Raw genomic sequence first — 8,864 nt, 5'->3', positions numbered from 1 at the left:
ATTTGCAATAAAAGTTGTATTAATGTATAATATTATATACATGTATTATACCTTAATGATATCCGACTAAAGTTACTAAAGTTAACACGATATTATTAGACTGTTAGGCGGAACCGTTCGCCGGGTTAGCTATTGTTTAATATAAATACTCTTACGAGATTCCGATGTGTTTGTAATACCAACTAATAAAAACTATAAACTAATTCATTTTACATGAATATGACAGACATAAATAATACATAAGTATAGACGATATAAATAATAAGCATATTATTTTAAAAATTGTATTTCCAATGAAAATTACTCATTAAGTTTAATTTAATGGTAATGCGGTTTCAAATTGATTGAAAACTGCAATCAGTGCCAATCCAATTACAAACGCTAGAAAAAGAGAAGGTGCAATTTGATTTTAAAGTAGGCTACTTTTAAAAGGATAATATTTAAATTGTTACTATCGAATGGTCATTTGGTATATAGTTTTGTGAATTTAGGTGTTCTTTAATCAATAGCAATGTTCATTTTTAAGTTAATAATTTTTTAATTAAAAGAAGAAGCCTATATAGCTCTTCCAAGCATTTTAAGTCATTAACTTTTGGTGCATTACTTAACACAACTCGTGGGTTCAATATCCGAGTAAATAAATCGTCGCTCTGGATGTTTTTTGTAGTAAGAACAGTTATTGGACTATGAAACAGATCGTAAATGTCTACTCCATGTACTAGTGAAGGTCATCCGTCTTAAAGCAAGTTTTGTGTGTATATTTGTACTCAAAAGAAATAATATTTGTTTTCAAACAGAACGATGCATGAAATATTAATACTTTATTTAATTTTAGAAAATATAATTTAATGTTTTATCTTACGCAAATAATTTTATACTACAGGCATGTTAAATATAACTGGTAGATGTCAGAGTACTTAAACCCTATTCATAATATTTGTGCTACGTGTATCTACGCTGCAATTTCGTAGCAAGTGTCTACGATAACAGCACACTTCTACGCTCTGCGTTTATATAAAATTTACATATTTTAAGTATCAAGTAAAGAATTTTGAAGATCAATGATTGCCGTACTCTTATAAATAATAATGTTATCGATTTTTTTCCAATACACAAATATACACTATTTACAATATTCTTAATCTACATAGTAATATTAATAACAATAATTAAACATTGATAAATAGAAAAATTAAAAAAAAATTTGGTCCTTGTGGCAGTGTACCTGAAGGGCCGAAACACATAACGCAAACTGCTTATTTTTGCGGCGCCGCAACGCCAAAATCGGCAGTTGCGTTGCCGCGTTGCGGCGTCGCGAAACAGGGCATTATGGTAGGGCAACCATTTTCTCGTGATTTTTGAGTGTGGATAGACGTCTCTCTGCGATGGATCGTAATAAACTTATTGCTTATTTGTTATTAAGAAGACATTATTCTATCTTAAAAATACGGCAAAGAAGATACTGGATACATCCATTAAGTAAGGGTATGAATCCAAATGGCGAGTTCTTTTCTAAAAAATACGAAGCATTAAAGATAGACGAAAAAAAATTTGTTGCCTACTTTAGAATGAGTATATCATCATTTGAAGAGCTATTAAGCGAGTTATCAAAATATATACAGAAGAAAAAAAATAAAGGAAGAAAACCAGTTACTGCTTTGGAAATGCTGGGCTTAACTTTAAGGTAAAACAAATAGGTTTCTTATTTTTTTCGGTTGACACGTGTTGTTTGCAAGAGTGTTAGAAACAAACTGCATCCTTGTCAACAAGTATGACGTCATAACGCTGGAATTCACGTCGTGCGTTGCGGCGCCGCACCGCTATAGCGCACTGCCGATTTCAGCGGCGCGGCGCCGCAACGCGCTTATGTGTTTCGGCCCTAAGGGCCGCAACGCACGACGTGAATTCCAGCGTTATGACGTCATACTTGTTGACAAGGATGCAGTTTGTTTCTAACACTCTTGCAAAAAAAATAAGAAACCTATTTGTTTTACCTTAAAGTTAAGCCCAGCATTTCCAAAGCAGTAACTGGTTTTCTTCCTTTATTTTTTTTCTTCTGTATATATTTTGATAACTCGCTTAATAGCTCTTCAAATGATGATATACTCATTCTAAAGTAGGCAACAAATTTTTTTTCGTCTATCTTTAATGCTTCGTATTTTTTAGAAAAGAACTCGCCATTTGGATTCATACCCTTACTTAATGGATGTATCCAGTATCTTCTTTGCCGTATTTTTAAGATAGAATAATGTCTTCTTAATAACAAATAAGCAATAAGTTTATTACGATCCATCGCAGAGAGACGTCTATCCACACTCAAAAATCACGAGAAAATGGTTGCCCTACCATAATGCCCTGTTTCGCGACGCCGCAACGCGGCAACGCAACTGCCGATTTTGGCGTTGCGGCGCCGCAAAAATAAGCAGTTTGCGTTATGTGTTTCGGCCCTTAAAGCTGGAAGCATTTCCTCGGTGTAATGCGATACTCTAAATAATCTTATTAATTAACTATAGCTTTAAATGTTTTGGTATTAATTAATGCTTTCTCTTAAAAATATAATTTTGAAAAGAATGATTCAACATCAGATATAAAATAATTATGTGAGGCTAGGAGCCTCACACATAATATTCATTAAAATAGTACTAGCCCGGTACACTATGTAGACATCTCTTTCTGTCAAATTGTATTTGAGATGTAATGAACAGAGATATATGGTAGTGAAACAAAGTAAACAGACTAATATAGTCTACAATCCTTTCGGTAGTTGTTGAGATTATATATAAAAACAGACCGATGCAGAACGGTAACTAAAATAAATAAATCAGTGGCACTACAACCTTTTTAGTTCTGGGCCTCAGATTTCTGTATCTGTTTCATGATCACATGTGAATATAATAATTGCGTCTAAGGTAAGCCGGTTTTCACACGATGTTGTCCTTCACCGTTTACCGCGAATGTTAAATACGCACATATACAGTCCATTGGTGTACAGGGGGGGATCGAACCTATGACCTTCGGGATGAGAGTCGCACGCTGAAGCCACTAGACCAACCATTGCAATATGGAATGAATATAGCCTACATCTTATAATATACGTTTGTATACAAGTTTACGAACAATATTTGGAAACTGAACTGCCTTTATCAATATATTAATTCACGCTTGTGTGGCGATAGTCTATGAGTTACTGATTCTGTTCGAGTTAGTTATGGTTTTCGACTTGCTTTATTGTATTAGCACGTGAATATTTCATGAACATATTTGATTTTATGACGTATTGTATCTTTGATTTGTGTCGTCAATTGTTTTAGTCGAATGTAGGTATTTTTTAAATGACATGTATTTATCCACTGAAATTTATACTTTGTTAACCGGTTGCTTATTCTGCCTAATATTCGAACAAATAATATAATTGTATTTTTATATAAGAAACTCTTTTGGTGTTTTTTTGTGTATAGACGTATTTTTTAACACTTGCATTAAAAATAATATACAATACAATAACTAACCACGAAAAAAATAAAACAATTATAGACACTGTGAAGGTAAAAATGTACATTGCACCTTTTAATTTTTAACAGGATTTGTTTGAATATAATTAAAGAGTTACATTTCATATAGTGAGTTATAAGAGTTCATTTATATATATAGTATAAACGAGTTAGCGTTTGGTTGGGGACAAGTTACGACTATAATTTGACGTGACCAGAATTGGGTAGATGTTGATGAGATTCATAGTTTCTTGTAGTAATAGCTTACAACCAACTTACTTCATATTTCTATATATAAAGACAGAAACGAAACGTAATCATAGATCATAATGTAGAAATCTAGTGGGATCGAACATAAACGAGAGAAGAGATGTACTATAATTTGTATACAAAATATGTTCGTTAACACTTCATTTGTTTGAAAAAGGCTTTAAAGAAGGCTGTGTATTATTGAGCAACACATTTCCGTATCGGTCACCCGTTAATTACGCAAACTTTCCGTCCATCTGTCAGCACCCGACAAGATTAATTGCAACAACTTTTTGTGCAATAATTAAAACGAAATACGAATCTGTGCTATGAAATGTTAATTACATTTTCAAAGTTACAATTTTTTATATAATAATTCTTTCATACAAATATATTAATACTGAGACTCATTTACTTAAAGATTAATAGACTAGATAGCTAGTCAATATGTCTTAAAGCGAGTTGTTTACGCCGCCCACCACCACCACCACTATGTGGAAGCAGCCCACTGAAGTATTTCCGAATCAATTGGACTTATTAGGAAAAGAGCGTACCAATTCTTAAAAGGCCGGTAACGCACTTGCGAGTCTTCTGGCAATGTGAGTGTCCATAGGCGGCGGTGTCACTAAAATCAGGTGATCCTCTTGCCTGTTTGGCTACTATTACATTAAAAAAAGACAATCTGGTACGATTGCTGATAATTTGAAAAAGTTGTAGATAGGCGACCTACTACTAAATTGAGCGATTTTCCTTACCACCGTGGACTCTAGCCAAGTTATTTACTCAAGTACATGTCACAGTTATGAGTGAGACTGCTAATATAAAATACATTATAAAATACATGCACACCCTTAGTATCACTGTATGTTTCGTTCTGTACACACATTTAACACTCGCTCATACTGTGTAGGAAAACAACAAGTCGACGGTGTGTGTCAGGCACGGAAGGCTGATTTTCTATTTGCCAATAATAGTAATAATAGTATTATTATTATTAATAATAATAATAGTCTTTTAATTCAGATACTTTTTCATTTAAACACGTTTCTATTTCAATCTTCTTTTAGGTATCTGTGTGCCCTTTTTTGGCAAAGGCATCTTCCAAATCCCGCCATTCCTCTCTGCACTGTGGAACTCTCTGCCATGTATCACCTGCTGTTTCTTTTATTTGGTCTAACCACCTTCTAATTTGTCTTCCTCTTTTTCGTTTGCTGTACCTTGGTCACCAGTTTAGTGCTTTGCTCATAAGAAAGAGGAAATATCGAAAAAGATATTGAAATCAGACCTAAAAGCTTGTAGCGCCACTGGTTTGTTTTGGTTGACTAAAGCTATAAAAGCGTCCAATTAGATTATTATTTATTGCGAAAGTGACATAACATTGACGTGAAACATTGTTTGACAATTTATAGAGAAATGTAAGCGATGCGTTATGCCTGTGGCCTTTCCAGTGAACTCATTGTTAACATATCTTAATAAGCAATTATAAAATTTAAATTAACATTACACGGAAATGCCGAGTAAAAGGAATCGGCACATTGTTTGATACATTTAATGTGCAAATACGTTACTTAATTATGAGTTATTTTTAGAATTTAGCTGTTTCTCAGACAAATACTTAGGTTTTTATTTACATCATATTCCTCTTCAAGTCTAGATATGAAATATGATCAGCCTATAGAATAAGATTTAGAGTCGAGCACTAAGTATGATTCTCGATGTTAAGTCTAAAACAGTTATGTATAAAATTTTTGTTGAAGTGAAACTTCTTTATCGGGGTTGGAAAAAAATTTAGTGTAACATTTTTTCGTTACGCATCACATTTTTCCGTTACGCGCCATCTTTTGAAGTGAAACTTCTTTATCGACGTACGGGAGAAATTTTGTAGCAGGTTACGCGCCATGTTGCTTTTTGAAGTCAAACTTCTTTATCGGCGTTGGAAAAAAATTTACACACATTTGTCACATTTTTCGGTTACGCGCCATCTTTTTCCCTACCACGGTTGATCCGAAGAGATTCTAAGCCATTAGTAACAAAAATATATAATAACGATAACAATGATAGTAATACTAATAATTCTATTACAATTAATGAAATTCTGTAATAATCTTAGTACTACATAGTAGTACAGTAATAAGTTAAAATGAAATAATTGTATTTGTATTCATGTCTATGATAATAAAAGCCTTTTGTTAAACTTTATCTAATTTAACGTTATTTAACCAATTTCTGTAAAGTTGCATATTTTTTCGAAAAATAAGGTCATAAAGAGGTTTCACTTCTGACGTGTGTACACTAGTACACGCACTATTTTTTTTTCAATTGTGTTTTTATCTATTAATACACACATATTTAGACACAGAAAAACGTAGACATGCACATCAATTACAAGTATGTACAGTAAGACAAAATAATTAATTTAATGAAGAAGTAACAATCATGTTTTTAAATAACTTAGAATTATGGAAGCAAAATATATTATTGCTATGAATTCTTTTATTATTTTTTAAAAGCCAATTGGTACGGCGCGTAATTTGTGGTACCCGCTAAGTTTAATGACAAAAGTTAAAATTGACGCTCAATCGAATAAAACTCCGGGATGTCTTTATTTCTGAAGTTAGAAACAGTAAAAACTAGTTTAACTTATTACTAAACTACGTGCTTGATTTATATATTTCGTGAGACCTATTTATTCGAATACAATACTCCTTTTGCACTCTTCACTAGTATTGTTTCATCTCCTCTCAAATTGTGTTTACGCTGTGAAGAAAAGAGCTAAGTACCTTAGTTAAAACTGTGCAATTAGACATAGTTTTTATGAAAAAGGATGCATAATGCCTAAATACTAAGTCAACGAAATTTAATAGAGACTTATATATTTTTTATGTACAACTATAGCGGCACGGATGTATTTGAAACTAAACAGATGAAGACTACGTTCTTTGAATATACCGTGAATTTGAAATCTTTGGAAAATCGATCCGATAGAGCTGTAAAAAATCGCGATAAATATAATTGAAGAAATTATGGTAATGTTTTAAAGAAACCACTCACTAAAACCCAAATTCCCGATACATTTTGGCGTTTGTTTTATTGTTTATTAAGGATCGCTTTCTGTAGCTACCCAAACTATTGTTTATTTAGGAACCCAACCCAAGACATTCGAGTTACGAAGCATAGAGCGTTAACCAGTTTTTAATAGTTAATAATCTAAAAATAACGATAATAATAAATATATATGATATGTAATAATTTGCTTGCTGCTATCATGACATAACTTAGAGATATCTTTATTTAAAATGATATAAAATGCATTCGAATAATTAAACATGTACTCGAGAGGAAGAAGTCTGTTTCTAGTGCACTATAAAGTGCGCCTCATTTCGGCAAGAGTGCGCTCGTCCGGTCGAAATCTCGTCCCAAATCCCTTTGTTTGTCTTAATGTGTCAGTTTTTACTTTTTAATGAGCCGCCATCCTTTCAAAGGTGTAATACTTGTAGATGTTCTCTGATTTCATTTAAATTGTAAAGAGAATATTTAGTATACTCTAACTGATAGCCTTCTTCTATTAGAATTATTGTTCTGTCGACAATCGAAAGCTTCAAGTGCGTCAACTAAAACATAAATATCTTTTAAATTATAAAGGACAGTTAAGAAAGCGTCTATGCCTTTTTTTATAAAAACGGTTAGGATTTTCACCTGATGTTGAGTCATACCTCCGCCCATGGCCACTCTCAATACCAGAGGGCTCGCGAGTGCGTTGCTGGCCTTTTAAAATTGACTCGAAACTCGAATTGGTTTGGAAATACCTAAGTGAGCAGCTGGTTCCCCATAGCTTAGTTGTAGAACGACGGCCGATGATGAAACTCAGCTGCAGATATTAATCCGAACACCTATTCTGAAGTCCGGAGAGTACTCCGTGGTAAATGCGGGAGAAGATGCAGTTTGTTCAGAGATCTCAAGCCGCCTGAAAAGGGGATTGGTCAGTGACTATTCGAGCCGCTCTTGCAGCCGCGGTCAAGTGGAAGGAGTTGGTACTGGAGAGCTCCCGCCCAGAAGTGAGAACAATACTACATGTGGAGCCAAATTTCCGCTTTATACAGTTGCATGCGATGACCTGTCTTGCCGAGCACACTAAGCTTCTTGTAGGTAAATTTAGCCTTTCCCTCCAAATGACCGCGAAACTGAACGTCGTTCGATATGTCAACGTCAAGTATTCCGGTGCTGGCTGTGGCTTTTAAAGGAGAGTGTCTTTGAAACGAGGAGTTGCTAGAGAGATATAGGGTGTTGAAACGCTTGCCTGAAGTCGACCTTCAAACCACTAGATTTAAACGTGCACAGTTATCCTTGCTGTGAAGATTGCATTTGTTTCTTAGTCAGAACAAAAAAACAAATGCAATCTATTCCTTATGCTTGAAAGACTACACATGTAGCAAGCTAATTGAATAGAGACTAGTCAACCTAAGATTGAAACTTGGACTTAATTAATCAAACAGTTCATAATAAATTCAATATCAAAGACGAATCTAGTGGTAAGTAATTAAATTACGTGGCCTATGCCGTGACAAAGTGGTTCATTGAAGACGTTTAATCTTAGCGAGAAATTAATAATGTATTGAGTTGAGACTGTTCTAGCATACCTTACCATACGTGCACTTTCAAATTACTGGTACTATCCACTTTGATACAAATTGCTATTGTTTAATTAAGTAATTTAATTTGCATTCATGATACAAATATCACGTTTATTATCCAACAAACTGAGAAAGGTGAAACAAATCTGGTAATGAATCATTGCAGACTGCTGGAGAGATTTGGAGTGAATCTGTAACTAGTCCATGACATACCTGCCCCACGAAATAAATATGAGGCCTTTAATCAACTAATAAATAAAAAAATCAGTGGTGCTACATTCTATTAAGGTCTGGTCCCTCAGATTTCTGAATCTGTTTCATGATTATTTATTAATCTAATAGGCAAGTAGGTGATCAGCCTCCTGTGCCTGAGACGCGCCGTCGACTTTTTGTGTCGAAGACAAGCCGGTTTCCTCTCGAATTTTTCCTTCACCGTTCGAGCGAATGTTTAATGCGCACATAGACAGAAAGTCATTGGTGCACAGCCGGGGAT

This window comes from Pieris napi, chromosome 16, assembly GCF_905475465.1.
Source record: "Pieris napi chromosome 16, ilPieNapi1.2, whole genome shotgun sequence".
Lineage (NCBI taxonomy): Eukaryota > Metazoa > Arthropoda > Insecta > Lepidoptera > Pieridae > Pieris > Pieris napi.
This window is presented reverse-complemented; position numbering follows the sequence as displayed.